Raw genomic sequence first — 20554 nt, forward strand, 5'->3', positions numbered from 1 at the left:
GCATCATATTACAAGCCAGGGGCCTCGAAAGCTCGAATACAAGAGCTCGATCATAGACGAGTCAGCGGAAGCAACAATATCTGAGTACAGACATAAGTTAAACAAGTTTGCCTTAAGAAGGCTAGCACAAAAGCAGCAATGATCGAAAAGGCAAGGCCTCCTGCCTGGGAGCCTCCTAACTACTCCAAGTCGTCAGCGGTCGTCACGTAGTAGTAGGCATCCTCCGGGTAGTAGTAGTCATCAGTGGCGTCGTCTGGCTCCTGGGATCCGTCATCTGGTCACAACAATCGGGTATGGGGGAAAAGAAGTAGCAAAGCAACCGTGAGTACTCATCCAAAGAACTCGCAAGACTTACATCAGATCTAAACTAAGTATGCATCTGTATCAAAGGAATGGGTTGTATCTGTGGACTAAACTGCAGAATGCCAGAAGGGAAGGGGAAAGCCTAGCCTATCAAAGACTAGCATCTTCTGGAAACCACCATCTTGCAGCAACAGGAGGGAGTAGAGTAGCATAAAGTAAAGTAGTAGAAGTGTTATTAACCTCGTCCAGAGATCCTTTCTCGACTCCCTGCGAGAAAGCAATCCCAGAGCCATACTATCCAGTTATCATCTCATATCCAAGTCTCATCACAATCCATTTCTCATCACAAGTATCCAGTTCTAGTTGTATCGACCGGGATACAACTCCAAGTGTCCGTTACCATAGGACAGGCTATCGATAGATGTTTTCTTCCCTGCAGGGGTGCACCATCTTACCCACCACGCTCGATTAACTCCGGCCGGACACACTTTCCTGGGTCATGCCCGGCCTCGGCCAAACAATACGCCGCAACCCGACCTAGGCTTAATAGAGAGGTCAGCACGCCGGACTAAACCTATGCCCCCAGGGGTCATGGGCCATCTCCCCGGGGACTCCTGCACGTTGCGTATGCGGCCGGTGAGCAGACCTAGCTACCTCCTTCAACAAGGCAGGAGCTTACGCAGTCCAACCCGGCGCGCGCCGCTCAGTCGCTGTCGTCTATTAAGCCTCGGCTGATGTATACGACGCAGAACGCCCATACTATGCCCACGTGATGGTTAGTGCTATCAGGCCAGAGGCCCCTCGGATCAAATATCCAAATCGTAGTGGATTAGGAACGCGCGGTAACGAGCTGTAACACCCCCAGTGTCATGCTACAGTAACCCTCTGTGATTAAGCTAATCATTTTTCCAAACAATGCTTAATCACCTTTGGTTCAAATCTCATTTGAAATTTCACTTTGGAATCAAATTCAATTTGCAAGTGAAGTTTGAAGTTGCTGGAAAAATGTTCATCATTTGTCAAAAATTCCATAACAATTATCTGTTAAGGAACACAACATCACTTTTTTGCAAAGATGAGCATTAGCAATTATAATAGCACCAATTCAGTATTTTTAAATGCTATCCTATTTATGGAAAATACCAAATGAATTCCTCTGGTCTCAAAAATATTTTTGGCGCTGTCTATAATCACCAGGGATTTAATGGGACACCTCCCAAATTTTCCTAAGTGAAATAGTTGGCCAAATAATTCCCTTTTTCTCTATGTTAATAAATAAAAGCTAAAACAGAAAAGAAGAAATAGTAAAGGCCTAAACGCTACTGTGGGGCTGGGCCTCTAGTTCTACAGTGCCACGGCCCAGCCCATTTGGGGTTTTCCCCTACCTCTGTTCATCAGAGCGCGGTGGACGCCCGTGCGACGTCCACGGCTCAGATCGGCCACGGGGCGGCCATCCGCCACTCTCCGACGCCTACTTGACCCTCCCGCTAACCCTAGCCTGCCCTAGTATCCCCTCGCTCTCTCCCTCGCCCGCTTTCTTCCTCCCTCACGAGCACCCGTCGTCGCTGCCGCCATGGCCGTGTCTTAGCACGACCACCGAGCCCCGAGTGCCTCTCCGACGAGCCCGACCGCTCCAACTACTTCCTCTACTTCCTCTCCGCCCTCTGGATCGAGCCCGACGCCACCACAGCCTCGGGATCGAGCTCCTCCCCGACCCCGGCCGTCGCCGCTCATAGCCGTCGTCCACTCCGGCAAGTCCTCCCCGGGCCTTCTCAGCAACGTTGGTGAGGTTCCGCCCCTCGTCCGCCTTACCGTAGCTCACCGTGCCCGCGCTGGTCGCCTCCCCCGTATGCTCGCGCAGCCCGCCATGGACGGAGCTCTGCTACCCACGCTGCTGGTCCCGCGCGACCGTGGCCTCCCTCACACCCTCGCTCCCGCACCCACTGCCTCGCGCCCAGTCGAGCCACGCGCGCACTCCGCCCGCGCCCTAGCGCGCCCCGCAGCTGTCTGCGCCGTACCGAACGGATCCCGTCGCGCTCACCTGCCGCCCCGCCCGCGCGAGCCCGCTCCTGGCCACGCCCCGCCGCTGCTATACTGCTCTGCTGCTGCCACTACGGTCAGCGCAGCCGCCGCACCTCAGCCCGCACTTCGCCTCGCCCGCACACACGCCCCCCTGCGCCAGCCGAGTCCCCTGTCCCCGCGCCCTGCTTCGCTCGTCGCGCCTCTGGCATCGACGCCAGCGCCACCGTAGACCACCTCCGGCCATGCCCGCACCCAAGGCGGCCTCTCCTCGACGCGCGTCGTTGCCCTCTCCCCGTAGCCGCTCTCGGCTGACCAAATGGTCACCGGAGCCGCGCGCCCGACGATCCCCGTCGCCTCTGTACGCCACCGCCGGCGCGCGCTGGTTAACCAGCGGGTGGTCCCGGCTAGTTAGTTTAGGTGCTAACCCCCACTTATTTAACCCCTAACCCTCCACTGATAGCAGGCCCAGGGCCTCTAAATAAATCTGTTAATTTTTAATAAAATCGGTTAACTAGCCCTAAGTCAATGACATGCGGGTCCCACTGGACCCGCTGACCAGTCAATCTTTGACCAGTCAATTGTTGAGTCAGCAGCTGACTGACCCCACTGTCAGCCCCTCTGGTGCACCCTTGGTGCAGTGCACCGGGTGCACCCAGCCTTTTCTGGAGAATTTCGAGATAAAAAAATAGTTCCAAGACTTTTAAAAAAATGCCTACAACTTAGAAAATTAATATAAAATAATCCGTAACTCGGATGAAAAAGTTTTATACATGAAAGTTGCTCAGAACGACGAGGCGAATCCGAACGCGCGGTCCGTTTACCTGCCAGATGCCTCTAACTATCTGAACATGGAACATTCCCCCTTCGGTCATCTGTCTGACACAGGTCCGGAACCAGGATTACATTCCCGGTTGGATTCCCCCTTCACCTATATCGTGTAGCCATATGTTAGGTCACACCCCGCATAGCATATTGCCACGTTATGCTTTGTGATGCTATGTTTGCTTTATATTTACTGTTTCTTCCCCCTCTTCTCTCCGGTAGACTCCGAGACTGATGCTGCCCCTATGATCGACTACGTCGACGACGACCCCTCCTTGCCAGAGAAACCAGGCAAGCCCCCCTTTTGATCATCCCGATATCGCCCATTCCATTCTCTCATGCTTGCATTAGATTTTGCTACTGTTATTGTTTGCTCCTATTCTGATGCATAGCCTGCTTTTGTACCTGCTGTTGTACCTTACCTGCTTATCCTAAACTGCTTAGTATAGGTTGGTTAGTGATCCACCAGTGACCCCCACCTTGTCCTTGTTGCCCCTGCTTCATCATCGACGACTCGATCTACGTGATTGAAGACCAGGCCCCGACACCGCACATCACTTCCCCTTAGTTGCTCGACACTACTGGGTTATTATCGAGTGCCGAGGGTGAGACCTCTTCAGCACTTCGGTTGTTAACCTATAGTGTAGCTATTCGGTCGTGGTCATCGAGGGTGATTTTCCTCCTTAACCGCTTTCGATACGGCTCTGTCGTGCAACCCCTCAAGTGTGAACCTCGAGGGTGATTCCTCTTATGTTCACCTTGATGATTACATATAGTGAAATTCATCGGGGGTGATTCCTCGGGTTTTTCCCCTTGATGTTTGGACACACGGATACTTGGACTTTACCAGTGTTACTTGGAAAGACGGGTCGGCCCTGGAGGGTACCCGCATGAGCTTAATTGCGAGTGATGTGGAGACGGGTTGGCCTGGAGGGTGTCCGCGAGATAATTATGAGGCGTGGCCGGGCATTCCTAGCCCTTGCCGCAAGTCCTCGAGACGGGGCAATGGGGTCACATCTTTCGTGAGTCTCTGCTTGTTACCGCGCGTTCCTAATCCACTATGATTTGGATATTTGATCCGAGGGGCCTCTGGCCTGATAGCACTAACCATCACGTGGGCATAGTATGGGCGTTCTGCGTCGTATACATCAGCCGAAGCTTAATAGACGTCAGCGACTGAGCGGCGTGCGCCGGGTTGGACTGTGTAAGCTCCTACCTTGTTGAAGGAGGTAGCTAGGTCTGCTCACCGGCCGCGTACGCAACGTGCAGGAGTTCCTGGGGAGATGGCCCATGACCCCTGGGGGCATAGGTTTAGACCGGCGTGCTGGCCTCTCTATTAAGCCTAGGTCGGGTTGCAGCGTATTGTTTGGCCGAGGCCAGGCATGACCCAGGAAAGTGTGTCCGGCCAGAGTTAATCGAGCGTGGTGGGTAAGTTGGTGCACCACTGCAGGGAAGAAAACATCTATCGATAGCCTGTCCTACGGTAACGGACACTTGGAGTTGTATCCCGATCGGTACAACTAGAACTGGATACTTGTGATGAGAAATGGATTGTGATTAGACTTGGATATGAGATGATAATTGGATAGTATGGCTCTGGGATTGCTTTCTCGCAGGGAGTCGAGAAAGGATCTCTGGCCGAGGTTGATAACACTAATGCTTCTTTACTTTATGCTACTCTACTCCCTCCTATTGCTGCAAGATGGTGGTTTCCAGAAGATGCTAGTCTTCGATAGGCTAGGCTTTCCCCTTCCCTTCTGGCATTCTGCAGTTTAGTCCACAGATACAACCCATTCCTTTGATACAGATGCATACTTAGTTTAGATCTGATGTAAGTCTTGCGAGTACTTTGGATGAGTACTCATGGTTGCTTTGCTACTTCTTTTCCCCATACCCGATTGTTGCGACCAGATGACGGAGCCCAGGAGCCAGACGACGCCACTGATGACTACTAATACCCGGAGGATGCCTACTACTACGTGAAGACGGCCGATGACTAGGAGTAGTTAGGAGGCTCCCAGGCAGGAGGCCTTCCTTTTCGATCATTGTTGCTTTTGTGCTAGTCTTCTTAAGGAAATCTTGTTTAACTCATGTCTGTACTCAGATATTGTTGCTTCTGTTGACTCTTGTGTTTTCGAGCTTATGTATTCGAGCCCTCGAGGCCCCTGGCTTGTAATATAAAGCTTGTATTATTTTAATTTGTGTCTAGAGTTGTGTTGTGATATCTTCCCGTGAGTCCTTGATCTTGATCGTACACATTTGCGTGTATGATTAGTGTACGATTGAATCGAGGGCGTCACAAGTTGGTATCAGAGCCGACTGCCTGTAGGTAGACCCCTTTCCAACTCCTTGGCCGAAGTTGAGTCTAGAAACTGGAAACTGTTTTACTAACTTGGCAGTGTGGCTTACCGGCCTACGTCGCCATTGGGTGGTATTAGGATCTTTTATTTCTCGTCTATACTCTGGGACTCTGATCTCTCGTCTATTCGGGTTAAACTTTTTACTAACTCTGACTCTAGGATCTCGTAACCACTTCCTTCCGGAGAGTCCCTTCTCTACAGATGATCGCTTGCTTCGTCAGAAGATTCTGCAGATACTCCTCGATGTTTCCCGAGACCCTGTGCCCACTGCTTTGCAGTTCCTGACCGCCGACAATCCCCGTGAATAATATCCTTGCCGCTTGTACCTTCACCCCTAGTTGATCCTGTTATTACAAGATGCCCCTAGTACTCTCCGTTGTTTCGAGAACCCTTTGTGCCTTCTTCTTTGCAGCTTCTTTTGCAATGCGGATAATTCACTTAACCGGGGTTCGTTCATCCCCAGTTGTTCATATGCTTTCCTAAATACTTGGAAATACTATCTGATCTTCCAAAAATCCTCAGCAGCCTATTGTTGTTGGAATTCTTGTTTGCTTGCATTATGGTTAATTCCATATTTCTAGTAATCTTCATTGACATCCTCTGTCACTATTGTTTCGAGTCCCTTGATCCAATATGTCGCGAATGCTCGTAATCCTCTATCAGATCCTAGCATTCATCCTTTCGGCTCAGACGTCACTCCAAATATGAGCATGTTCTTGTCAAATCAAACCTTGATTGATTGCCGATCTTTATCGATTCAACTCAATTATCTTTTGATCAGAGCCTCTGCTTCAGATCTTCTGATTTGAAAATCGTAATTCCTTTGTATTCAAGCTTTGAAGTTATCCAATTATATCTATAACCCGATGCCTTTGCATTCTTTCTTCTTCTGGGTGAGTATCGATACTCACATCAGATCTTTTATGGACCGCCATATCCTTGGTTGGATTATTATCCGACAATGTCCTTCATATTCATTAAACTTGTGAGTTTTGCCCTGACACATAATGCCTTTGGTAAATTCTATCATCTGCTTTTGTCAACCATGCTCTGCTTTCGAGCTGGTATATTTTAATCCTGAAGTTAGTGATATATGTTCCTAAGATACCCCTACGGGTTGAACCTATGTCTTCACTAATCCGTGTGAACTCGAAAGAGATGTGAGTCTTACTCTTCTGGTACTTCGCCAGACAAATCCTCTGCACTACAATTTCTTCGAAAAACGAGGAGTGAATGAAAAGTTATGCATTGAAGAAGTGGGAGTCGACCTTGAACCTTGCGTTCATGCCCATGGACACGATACCGATCTTATCATGGAAGCTTCTCGTAAAAATAATTACCCCCTTGGTATAACTTCATCTTATATCTGGGATTTGGTTTTCTTTAATCGTGGTTCTGGCCATATTGTTATTCTTTGATTCCTTTTCTCGGACAAGTTAAAGCGCTTGTCTTCTGCAGATCAATGCATCTCCGCAACCACTATTTAGATCTTCCTTCGAGTATTACCCTCTGGTATCTCGAGAATAACAAAGAACTGTGTTGCTTCCTATGAGTCTTCATCTAGTATTGCTTCTAACCGATTTCAGATTTCCCCGGGTTCTGAGTTATTAGTCACTCGAGGACACCGATAAGTGAATCGATTCCACGCCCCGATTCAATAACTCTAAGTAATTCTCGTTGCTTACGAGTTTAATAATCATTCAAGTCATTCCTAACATGATCGACTATATTATTATCGTGCTAATTTAACGATGCTACCTGGTCCTTCTTCCCGGAGCACATTTTTCGATGATGAGCTAAGCCTACGTAGATCTTCCTCGTCATATCATTTCGCCTTGAACAGCAAGCTTGATTTCGAGTATGTGTCATACACGTGGTTCCAATAAGCTTTCGCTTCATCATTCCTTTGACGTGATGTCATCGCCGATCGATTACATCTTCATGAAATCTCTCGACAAATGTGTCGTGATCATCATCAACATTCTGAGTTCTTCCAGGTTATGAATCGAATTCATGATGATAAATACCATCCTTGCCCTCTCGATGATTTGTGTTAACATCGACAACCTTCTTGCATATCTACTTGCTGTCCTGTCAGGTATATCCTGCTCTACTTGTTCTTCTGAAGGATATACTCCTAATACTTGTGTTTAAACACATTTTCCTTTCCATTGGAGTGTTTAATCCGATAATCACATTTTTCCTTTCCATTGTTTTGTATAATCTTTCTTGTGATCTCTATGATATAAGCAGTAATATTTCCCGGCTTATGTAAACACCTCGCTGTACAACTGACAGTAAGACCCTGTTACTATTGTGGACGACATTCCGGTAACCTCCGATGGACGAGAACTTTGCCTATTGGTCCGTCTCATTCAACGAGCAGGAAAATGGTTCTCTTCGTCCCTCGCCCTTGGTACCAACGTTGTTGCCAACATAACTGACAGGATATCCTCTGCCATGCCTTGCTACCATGATCGTGAAATATGTCGGCGTCTGTCCTACTTTTGAACCACATGGTGGGCCCATAACCCATAGTTCCATAGGATCGAAACCCGACTCACCTGTATATCTTTGATTCTGAAATATTCTTGGCACTCGGCTTCGTATGTAGTACACGAGCTAACTTCCTCACCATGTTTCATTTCGGTATCAGGGGCAACATTATTCTTCTTTGCTCTGAACCCCTTCCACCCCTTGTTTCAGGCAACAAACGATTGTCTACTAGGTTGAAGCTTCTTATTGCACCTCACCTTGCTCTCGATGACTTTCTTGAATTTCAACTCGAGAGATGCCTCTATGCCACGTTCACTGACATAGTCCCCACGTACCTACCTTGTGTTGAGCTCCGTCCTTCCCGAGTCTTTCCCCTTACTCCACCTCTTAAATCTCGGGATGATATTTCTTGTAGTGGAGGAGATTTGTAACACCCCCAGTGTCATGCTACAGTAACCCTCTGTGATTAAGCTAATCATTTTTCCAAACAATGCTTAATCACCTTTGGTTCAAATCTCATTTGAAATTTCACTTTGGAATCAAATTCAATTTGCAAGTGAAGTTTGAAGTTGCTGGAAAAATGTTCATCATTTGTCAAAAATTCCATAACAATTATCTGTTAAGGAACACAACATCACTTTTGTGCAAAGATGAGCATTAGCAATTATAACAGCACCAATTCAGCATTTTTAAATGCTATCCTATTTATGGAAAATACCAAATGAATTCCTCTGGTCTCCAAAATATTTTTGGCGCTGTCTATAATCACCAGGGATTTAATGGGACACCTCCCAAATTTTTCCTAAGTGAAATAGTTGGCCAAATAATTCCCTTTTTCTCTCTATTAATAAATAAAAGCTAAAACAGAAAAGAAGAAATAGTAAAGGCCTAAACGCTACTGTGGGGCTGGGCCTCTAGTTCTACAGTGCCACGGCCCAGCCCATCTGGGGTTTTCCCCTACCTGTGTTCATCAGAGCGCGGTGGACGCCCGTGCGACGTCCACGGCTCAGATCGGCCACGGGGCGGCCATCCGCCACTCTCCGACGCCTACTTGACCCTCCCGCTAACCCTAGCCAGACCCAGTATCCCCCTCGCTCTCTCCCTCGCCCGCTTTCTTCCTCTCCCACGAGCACCCGTCGTCGCCGCCATGGCCGTGTCTTAGCACGACCACCGAGCCCAGAGTGCCTCTCCGACGAGCCCGACCACTCCAACTGCTTCCTCTACTTCCTCTCCTCCCTCTGGATCGAGCCCGGCGCCACCACAGCCTCGGGATCGAGCTCCTCCCCGACCCCGGCCGTTGCCGCTCGTAGCCGTCGTCCACTCCGGCAAGTCCTCCCCGGGCCTTCTCAGCAACGTTGGTGAGGTTCCGCCCCTCGTCCGCCTTACCGTAGCTCACCGTGCCCGCGCTGGTCGCCTCCCCCGTATGCTCTCGCAGCCTGCCATGGACGGAGCTCTGCTCCCCACGCTGCTGGTCCCGCGCGACCGTGGCCTCCCTCACGCCCTCGCTCCCGCACCCACTGCCTCGTGCCCAGCCGAGCCACGCGCGCACTCCGCCCGCGCCCTAGCGCGCCCCGCAGTTGTCTGCGCCGTACCGAACGGATCCCGTCGCGCTCACCTGCCGCCCAGCCCGTGCAAGCGCGCTCCTGGCCACGCCCCGCCGCTGCTATACTGCTCTGCTGCTGCCGCTACGGTCAGCGCCGCCGCCGTGCCTCCGCCCGCGCTTCGCCACGCCCGCACACACACCTCCCTGCGCCAGCCACGTCCCCTGTCCCCGCGCCCTGCTTCGCTCGTCGCGCCTCTGGCATCGACGCCGGCGCCGCCGTAGACCACCTTCGGCCATGCCCGCACCCAAGGCGGCCTCTCCTCGACGCGCGCTGTTGCCCTCTCCCCGTAGCCGCTCTCGGCTGGCCAAATGGTCACCGGAGCCGCGCGCCCGACGATCCCGTCGCCTCTGTACGCCACCGCCGGCGCGCGCTGGTTAACCAGCGGGTGGTCCCGGCTAGTTAGTTTAGGTGCTAACCCCCACTTATTTAACCCCTAACCCTACACTGACAGCAGGCCCAAAGCCTCTAACTAAATCTATTATTTTTTAATAAAATCGGTTAACTAGCCCTAAGTCAATGACATGCGGGTCCCACTGGACCCGCTGACCAGTCAACCTTTGACCAGTCAATTGTTGAGTCAGCAGCTGACTGACCCCACTGTCAGCCCCTCTGGTGCACCCTTGGTGCAGTGCACCGGGTGCACCCAGCCTTTTCTGGAGAATTTCGAGATAAAAAATAGTTCCAAGACTTTTAAAAAAATGCCTACAACTTAGAAAATTAATATAAAATAATCAGTAACTCGGATGAAAAAGTTTTATACATGAAAGTTGCTCAAAACGACGAGGCGAATCCAAAAACGTGGTCCGTTTACCTGTCAGATGCCTCTACCTATCCGAACATGGAACATTCCCCCTCTGGTCATCTGTGTGACACAGGTCCAGAACCGGGATTACATTCCCGGTTGGATTCCCCCTTCACCTATATCGTGTAGCCATACGTTAGGTCACATCCGGCACAGCATATTGCCACGTTATGCTTTGTGATGCTATGTTTGCTTTATATTTACTGTTTCTTCCCCCTCTTCTCTCCGGTAGACCCCGAGACCGATGATGCCCCTGTGATCGACTACGTCGATGACGACCCCTCCTTGCCAGAGCAACCAGGCAAGCCCCCCTTTCGATCATCCCGATATCGCCCATTCCATTCTCTCATGCTTGCATTAGATTTTGCTACTGTTATTGTTTGCTCCTATTCTGATGCATAGCCTGCTTTTGTACCTGCTGTTGTACCTTACCTGCTTATCCTAAACTGCTTAGTATAGGTTGGTTAGTGATCCACCAGTGACCCCCACCTTGTCCTTGTTGCCCCTGCTTCATCATCGACGACTTGATCTACGTGATTGAAGACCAGGCCCCGACACCGCACATTACTTCCCCTTAGTTGCTCGACACTACTGGGTTACTATCGAGTGCCGAGGGTGAGACCTCTTCAGCACTTCGGTTGTTAACCTGTAGTGTAGCTATTCGGTCGTGGTCATCGAGGGTGATTTTCCTCCTTAACCGCTTTCGATACGGCTCTGTCGTGCAACCCCTCAAGTGTGAACCTCGAGGGTGATTCCTCTTACGTTCACCTTGATGATTACATATAGTGAAATTCATCGGGGGTGATTCCTCGGGTTTTTCCCCTTGATGTTTGGACACACGGATACTTGGACTTTACCACTGTTACTTGGAAAGACGGGTCGGCCCTGGAGGGTACCCGCGCGAGCTTAATTGCGAGTGATGTGGAGACGGGTTGGCCTGGAGGGTGTCCGCGAGATAATTACGAGGCGTGGCCGGGCATTCCTAGCCCTTGCCGCAAGTCCTCGAGACGGGGCAACGGGGTCACATCTTTCGTGAGTCTCTGCTTGTTACCGCACGTTCCTAATCCACTATGATTTGGATATTTGATCCGAGGGGCCTCTGGCCTGATAGCACTAACCATCACGTGGGCATAGTATGGGTTTTCTGCGTCGTATACATCAGCCGAAGCTTAATAGACGTCAGCGACTGAGCGGCGTGCACCGGGTTGGACTGTGTAAGCTCCTATCTTGTTGAAGGAGGTAGCTAGGTCTGCTCACCGGCCGCGTACGCAACATGCAGGAGTTCCTGGGGAGATGGCCCATGACCCCTGGGGGCATAGGTTTAGACCGGCGTGCTGGCCTCTCTATTAAGCCTAGGTCGGGTTGCGGCGTATTGTTTGGCCGAGGCCGGGCATGACCCAGGAAAGTGTGTCCGGCCGGAGTTAATCGAGCGTGGTGGGTAAGTTGGTGCACCCCTGCAGGGAAGAAAACATCTATCGATAGCCTGTCCTACGGTAACGGACACTTGGAGTTGTATCCCGATCGACACAACTAGAACTGCATACTTGTGATGAGAAATGGATTATGGTGAGACTTGGATATGAGATAATAACTGGATAGTATGGCTCTGGGATTGCTTTCTCGCAGGGAGTCGAGAAAGGATCTCTGGCCGAGGTTGATAACACTACTGCTACTTTACTTTATGCTACTCTACTCCCTCCTGTTGTTGCTAGATGGTGGTTTCCAGAAGATGCTAGTCTTCGATAGGCTAGGCTTTCCCCTTCCCTTCTGGCATTCTGCAGTTTAGTCCACAGATACAACCCATTCCTTTGATACAGATGCATACTTAGTTTAGATCTGATGTAAGTCTTGCGAGTACTTTGGATGAGTACTCACGGTTGCTTTGCTACTTATTTCCCCCATACCCGATTGTTGCGACCAGATGACGGAGCCCAGGAGCCAGACGACGCCACTGATGACTACTACTAGCCGGAGGATGCCTACTACTACGTGAAGACCGCCGATGACTAGGAGTAGTTAGGAGGCTCCCAGGCAGGAGGCCTTGCCTTTTCGACCATTATTGCTTTTGTGCTAGTCTTCTTAAGGAAATCTTGTTTAACTCATGTCTGTACTCAGATATTGTTGCTTCTGCTGACTCTTGTGTTTTCGAGCTTATGTATTCGAGCCCTCGAGGCCCCTGGCTTGTAATATAAAGCTTGTATTAATTTAGTTTGTGTCTAGAGTTGTGTTGTGATATCTTCCTGTGAGTCCTTGATCTTGATCGTACACATTTGCGTGTATGATAGTGTACGATTAAATCGAGGGCGTCACACGAGCAGAGACTCACGATCGATGTGACCCCGTCACCCCATCTCGAGTACTTGCGGCAAGGGCTAAGAATTCCCGGCCACGCCTCGTAAGTATCTCGCGGGCACCTTCCAAGTCAACCCGACTCCACATCACTCGCTATTAAGCTCACGCGGGTACCCCTCAGGGTCGACCCGTCTTTAGTAACATGGCTCAGTGCAAAGTCATAGTAACCATAGTAATTGTGTGTCTAACACCAAGGGAAAAACCCGAGGAATCACCCTCGGTGAATTCCACTCGATGTTATCATCAAGGTGAATGTAAGAGGATCCACCCTCGAGGTTCACATTTGACGAGTTGCACGATAGAGCCGTAACGGAAGTGGTTAAGGAGGAAATCACCCTCGATGACCTTGACCATATAGCTACACTACAGAGATCTCATCAGGAGTGATGTAAGAGGTTCCACCCTCAGCACTCGATAGTAACTCTATAGTCGTACAACTAGGGGGGTGATGTGCGGTGTCGGGGCCTGGACGTCGATCACGTTGATCGAGTCATCGAACATAAAGCGGGGCAACTGGGACAAGGTGGGGGTCACTGATGGATCACTAACCATCCTATACTAAGCAGTTTAGGATAAGCGGGTAAGGTATGAAAGCAGGTAGCAACAACAGGCTATGCATCAGAGTAGGATCATACAGAAAGCAGTAGCAGTTCTAATGCAAGCATGAGAGGGAAAGAAATGGGCGATATCGGAATGCTCAAGGGGGGTTTGCTTGCCTGGAAGCTCTGCTGAAAAAGAAGAAGTGTCGTCGTCGACGTAGTCGATCACAGGGGCATCAGCAGCGGTCTCGGGGTCTACCGGAGAGAAGAGGGGGAAGACACAATAAATACAAAGCGAACAGATGCATGACAAGACAACAAGCGGCACAGGGGTGTTCTAACGCGGTGCTACACGATATTGGCGAAGGGGGAATTCAGCCTGGAATGTTTTCCTGAAATTTGGCATTTTTGGACAGATGAAATGAAGGGGGAAAGTTGCATGTTCACTATGCTAGGGGCATGTGGCAGACGAACGGACTGCGTATTCGGATTTGTCTCGTTGTTCTGAGCAACTTTCATGTATAAAACTTTTTCATCCGAGTTATAGATTAATTTCTATGATTTTTTAAAGATTTAAAAGATTTACTAAAATTATTATTAATTCGAAAATAAATGGTAAAATGCTAGATGCACCCATCTCTGCGTACACAGAAGTGTACCAGAGGCTGACAGGTGGACCAGGGGTCCTAGTTGACCAGTCAACGTTTGACTGGTCAACAGGAGTGGGGCCCCCTGTCATTGACTGTTTAAACTAAATACATGTTTAATTAACTAACTAGGTAATTAGGTTAATTAAGCAGGTTAATTAGATTAATTTAATTAATTCTGATTAAACTTAATTAAACCAATTTGATTAAGTTAATTAATTAATTATATATATATTTTTTAATCAATTTTTTTTGGCGTGGGGCACATATGCCAGTGGGCCACTGGGGCCAAGCGGGCGGTGCTAACGGGTGCATCGGCGCCCGATGGGCGCGTGCAAGGCGAAGCACGCCCGGGCGCATGGCGAGGCCGTTGTGGCGGGGCGAGGTAGGGGGAAGGACCGGCCAGCGCTGGCGAGCGGCGGCGCCGGGCCGACCACGCGATAGGGGAAGAGGCCCCGGGCGCGGCCATGGCCAGCTAGGCGCGAGGGAGACAAGCGGGCGCGGCTTGGGCGTCGCGGGGAGGCCGGAGAGCTGCAGCAGGGGGGAGCAGCGAGCGCTGTGGAGCAGCGCGGCAGGCGGGCACGGGCGGCGGGCGACGACGCTAGGCAAGCGAGCGGCGCAAGCGGGGTACGGCAGCTGCTGCAGCAGTAGCCAATGGGCGGAGTCGGCGCGAGGTAGGGGCGGCGGTCAGTGGACGAGTGCGGCCAGGCGAGCGGCAGGGCGCGGGTGGCTCCGACGGGGCTCGCGCGGGCGGCGTGGCTGGGATGCACGCCGTCGAGTGCGGCGGTGGGCGCACGCAATAGCAGCCGCGTCACAAGCAGAGCAGCGCAGCATTGGGGGCAACAACGCGTGGCATCGCGACGGGCGCGGCGCGAAGGCACGGTGGGATGGTTGGTAGCGACGCGTGCGGTGAGGCGACCTACGGCGACCAGAGCATAGTGGAGCGGAGCGAGGGCGGACGAGGCCTCACCGGGGCCCTGTAGTTGTGCAAAAGTTGGCTCGGAAAGGAGCCGGGAGGCGATCGTCGACATTGGTCGGCGAGGCGAGGCATAGGCCTCCCGCGGGCGACGCGCGACGAAGGAAGGGCGAGGAGGCAATGGCGGGAAGGAGGTCCGGCAACGGGGCGGCTCGGCTTGGAGTCGGGGACACGTCCGACGACGGCGATTGGCGTCGGGGCACTGGGTTTGGCCCAATCTAGATCGGATCGGGAGGGGAGAGGGAGATATTTGTGCGAGGGGGAGGGTCACGTCGTTCTTATCCCCTCCATGGAAACGCCGATGACGTGGTGTGGCGGGGACGCGCGGGAGGAGCCCCGGTCGGATGAACAGGGAAGGAGGACGACGACCGTGGAGGTGGGCTGCGGGGTTGGGCCGCGATGGGCCGTGCCCGGCTGCCAGCTGGACCGAGAGGCCCGGGGGGGTTCTTCCTTTCTCTTTTTTTCTTTTTTTAAATAGAGATAGAAAAATGATTATTTAGGGTAACCAAAAGAGCTGAGAAAAATATGGGACTTAGCCTATTAAATAGTTTGCATTTTTAGGCAGTGCCACAAAAAGGTTTGGAGGCCATAGGAATCCATTTGCATTTTTCACACATAAAATAACACTTTAAAATGCTGAAATTGCATTGTAATAATTGCTACAGTCCATCTTAGCTCTTAGGTGTTGTTGTTTTCCTTAACAATTAAATGTTATGGAATTTTGGCTAAATGATGAACTATTTTGTAGCAACTTTGGTGCAACTCCATTTTTCACTTGCAAAATAGAATTTCTTTTCAAAGTGGAATTTCAAATGATATTTGAATTGAAGTTGATCAAGCGCTGTTTAACAAAACAATCTGCTTTAATCACAGTGGCTTACTGTAGCATGACACTGGGGGTGTTACAATCAGGTACTAAGTGATCACGTGATCCATATCAACTAAACCATGTCCGATCATCACGTGAGATGGAGTAGTTTTCAATGGTGAACATCACTATGTTGATCATATCTACTATATGATTCACGCTCGACCTTTCGGTCTCAGTGTTCCGAGGCCATATCTGCATGTGCTAGGCTCGTCAAGTTTAACCTGAGTATTCTGCTTGTGCAAAACTGCCTTGCACCCGTTATATGTGAACGTAGAGCTTATCACACTCGATCATCATGTGGTGTCTCGGCATGACGAACTGTAGCAACAGTGCATACTCAGGGAGAACACTTATACCTTAAAATTTAGTGAGAGATCATCTTATAATGCTACCGACGTACTAAGCAACATAAGATGCATAAAAGATAAACATCACATGCAATCAATATAAGTGACATGATATGGCCATCATCATCTTATGCCTTTGATCTCCATCTCTAAAGCACCGTCATGATCACCATCATCACTGACTTGATACCTTGATCTCCATCGTAGCATCGTTGTCATCTCGCCAACTATTGCTTCTACGACTATCGCTACCGCTTAGAGATAATGTAAAGCAATTATATGACGATTGCATTTCATACAATAAACCAATGACCATATGGCTCCTGCCAGTTGCCGATAACTTTTACAAAACATGATCATCTCATACAACAATTTATATATCATCACGTCTTGACCATATCACATCACAACATGCCCTGCAAAAACAAGTTAGACGTCCTCTACTTTGTTGTTGCAAGTTTTACGTGGCTACTACGGGCTTCTAGTAAGAACTGTTCTTACCTACGCATCAAACACCACAACGATTTTTCGTCAAGTGTGTTGTTTTAACCTTCAACAAGAACCGGGCATAGTCAAACTCGATTCAACTAAAGCTGGAGAAAAAGATACCCACTAGCCACATGTGTGCGAAGCACGGTGGTAGAACCAGTCTCATGAAAGCGGTCATGTAATGTCGGTCTGGGCCGCTTCATCCAACAATACCGCCGAATCAAAGTATGACATGCTGGTAAGAAATATGACTATTATCGCCCACAACTCTTTGTGTTCTACTCGTGCATATAACATCTACGCATAGACCTGGCTCGGATGCCACTGTTGGGGAACGCGGTATTTCAAAATTTTCACCTACGATCATGCGAGATCTATCTAGGAGATGCATAGCAACAAGAGGGGAGAGTGTGTCTATGTACCCTCGTAGACCGAAAGCGGAAGCGTTTAGTAACGTGGTTGATGTAGTCGAACGTCTTAGCGATACAACCGATCAAGTATCGAACACACGACACCTCCGCGATCTGCACACGTTTAGCTCGGTGACATCCCTCAAACTCTTGATCCAATTGACCCTGAGGGAGAGTTTCGTCAGCACGACGGCGTGGCGACGGTGATGATGAAGTTACCGACGCATGGCTTCGCCTAAGCACTACAACGATGTGACCGAGATGTGTAATTGTGGAGGGGGGCACCGCACACGGCTAAAAGATCAACTTGTGTGTCTTTGGGGTGCCCCCTCCCCACGTATATAAAGGGTGGAGGAGAGGAGGCCGGCCCTAGGAGGGGGAGCGCCATGGAGGGAGTCCTACTTGGACTAGGCCTACTTGGACTCCTAGTCCAAGTAGGATTCGCCCCCCCCCCTTCCTAGTCCAAGTAGGAGAAGAAGGGAAAGAGGAGAGAAGAGAAGGAAGGAGGGGGCGCCGCCCCCTCCCCTTGTCCAATTCGGACTGGGCAACGGGGGGCACCACCTCTGGCCGCCCTCTCTCTTCTCCACTAAGGCTCATTGCGGCCCATTAATCCCCTGGGGGGTTTCGGTAACCCCCCGGTACTCTGAAAAATGCCCGAACCTATCTGAAACCATTCCGGTGTCCAAACATAACCTTCCAATATATCCATCTCTATGTCTCGACCATTTTGAGACTCCTCATCACGTCTGTGATCTCATCCGGGACTCCAAACAACCTTCGGTCATCAAATCACATAAACTCATAATACAAATCGTCATCGAACATTAAGCGTGCGGTCCCTACAGGTTCGAGAACTATGTAGACATGACCGAGACACATCTTCGGTCAATAACCAATACCGGAACCTGGATGCTCATATTGGTTCTTACATATTCTACGAAGATCTTTATCGGTCAAACCGCATAACAACATATGTTGTTCCCTTTGTCATCGGTATGTTACTTGCCCGAGATTCGATCGTCGGTATCATCATACCTAGTTCAATCTCGTCATCGGCAAGTCTCTTTACTCGTTCCGTAATGCATCATCCCGTGAGTAACTCATTATTCACATTGCCTGCAAGGCTCATAGTGATGTGCATTATCGAGAGGGCTCAGAGATACCTCTCCGATACATGGAGTGACAAATCCTAATATCGATCTATGCCAACTCAACAAACACCATCGGAGACACCTGTAGAGCATCTTTATAATCACCCAGTTACGTTGTGACGTTTCATAGCACACAAGGTGTTCCTCCGGTATTCGGGAGTTGCATAATCTCATAGTCCGAGGAACATGTATAAGTCATGAAGAAAGCAGTAGCAATGAAACTGTAACGATCATCGTGCTAAGCTAACGGATGGGTCAAGTCAATCACATCATTCTCTAATGATGTGATCCCGCTTATCAAATGGCAACTCTTTGTCCATGGCTAGGAAACTTAACCATCTTTGATTAACGAGCTAGTCAAGTAGAGGCATACTAGGGACACTCTGTTTGTCTATGTATTCACACATGTACTAAGTTTCCGGTTAATATAATTCTAGCATGAATAATAAACATTTATGATGATATAAGAAAATATAAATAACAACTTTATTCTTGCCTCTAGGGCATATTTCCTTCAGGATGCGCAAAAGGAGATGATGAAGTGGGACCGGAAGAGGGCAGAGAAGAAGCTCGAAATTGAGAGGGTGAAGATCGAGTTGGAGAAGCTGGAGACGGCGGTCAAATGGGAACTCGAGAAGGCCAAGACATTTGGCGAGATAGAGCTTGAGAAGGAGAGGTTGTAACTCACACGAGAAGCAGAGGATGCGAAGATCATGTTGGCGGACGAAACCCTCTATCGGCGACCGCAGGGAGTACAAGGCGGCAACGGCGGCGGCAGCAGGGACAACGGATCATGAGGCCCGGATGCAGGTGAGCAGGACGAGCAGGACACATTCCGCCAGGAGTAGGCATCCGGCCAGTGATCCGAAGCCATTTGTCATGCTCGGACATTGATTTCATTTTGGCATGTCCGGTTTATTGGACTATGATTTGCTTTACTTGGTTTCGAACTGTTGAACTCAGATAATTTGTATCGTATGATCGACCTTCATGGATCGCATGGATTTGAGGATCGGTATCCAAGGTATGTGGATGTGAGGTGCAATATATGAGAGGCCGACCAGTGCCGTCTGCCGACACTCTCTCGGGCGTATAGAGGGGTGAATTTGTCAATTTCAAGTGTAGATGCTCTAACCAACTTGGTTCAGACCTAGACTTTCACCCCAAAGGTTGAGACCATGCTTGAATAGCAGCACCATCGAAGTCACATATGTGTTGTCGTCACCATTTTTCCACAACCTTAATAGCTATATGTGATGTGATACCGCCCCACTGCCAGCCATCCCTCACACCAATCTGCTGTCCATAGCTTGCATCTCATGCAACTATTTAAATATATATGCTTAAATTGATATTGATCTATATATGCATGTTTAATATATATGCTTAAATTGAAAATGATCTATATATATATATATATATATATATGTGCATGTTAAATTAAAACAACGGACATATCGCTCCCTATAATAGTTTTAGAATTACCGGGCAAAGTCAGCTGGGAGGGGGTGGCAAGCGAACGTTATTTGCTGGCGTTTTTAGTTGTTAGGCGAGATGAAACGATGACAGTTTTTAAATGAAAATTGCCTCCTCACCAAGAAACTGCCATGTGGCATAAGAGAATGACACACCTCGCCACTTGTTCACAACTAAAACTGCCACAAAATCGTTCACATATGTCACCCTTCCTGTCGAAGGTTCACCTTCGCCAGCTAACGTCGTCCTAGAATTATAGTTTTGGAATCACTTATGTACAAAATATATTTGTAAAAATTGCATACCATGTTGACACAACATGACTGTAGGGCCTATAAACTGAGAGCGGCTTGCTAAAAAGAAGAGAACTGAAAGCGATTATGGGCCATGACATACCAACCATCTTATCGTTGTCACTACAGTTTTGCAAGCATCTGACTAGATTATTCGTTCTGGTTCAGGTACTAACTCACCTCACCGACTGAAGAACGTGGGTGCTGGTGAGGAAATTGGTGCAGGTACATGAATTGAATTAAGAATGGGAAAATAGCATACGGTGGAGTCTGATCGCTTACTCGAGTTTGATATTGTTATTACCTTGAATATTGACAGTATGTACTCACGCAAATCTCATGTTTAGATCGGTAACGATTAGCAGCAATTTAGAAACAATTATTTCTTGATCGTCTACATGTCAAAAAAGATCTTGATTGCCTACGAAATAGCCAGATCGATATAATTTAATTACACCTGGACGAATCTTTGCAAGGTTCGTCCGAATGTTGTGGCAGTACCACATGATCATACAGCGATGACAAATCATTCACATGATAATATAAACAAACGCTTAATCAAGACAGCACCAGAATGGGCTGGCAGTGAAGTGA

At 49.2% G+C, this 20554-nt stretch overlaps 1 long non-coding RNA gene across 3 annotated transcripts; it reads left to right on the top strand.

Annotated features, from left to right (window-relative positions):
• Positions 1 to 337: 337 nt before the first annotated feature.
• Positions 338 to 19304, top strand: LOC125537983 (uncharacterized). Of its 3 annotated transcripts, XR_015616764.1 has the most exons (5): positions 338 to 2087; positions 3370 to 3438; positions 5059 to 9361; positions 10642 to 10710; positions 12331 to 12630. It is a non-coding gene; the product is annotated as an uncharacterized LOC125537983 (long non-coding RNA). The 3 variants fall into 3 exon arrangements; XR_015616766.1 differs by lacking the exons at positions 10642 to 10710; positions 12331 to 12630 and adding an exon at positions 18694 to 19304; XR_007296152.2 differs by lacking the exon at positions 10642 to 10710.
• The last annotated feature ends 1250 nt before the right edge of the window (positions 19305 to 20554 follow it).

This window comes from Triticum urartu, chromosome 2A (assembly GCF_056163025.1).
Source record: "Triticum urartu cultivar PI428250 chromosome 2A, HENAU_Tu73, whole genome shotgun sequence".
Lineage (NCBI taxonomy): Eukaryota > Viridiplantae > Streptophyta > Magnoliopsida > Poales > Poaceae > Triticum > Triticum urartu.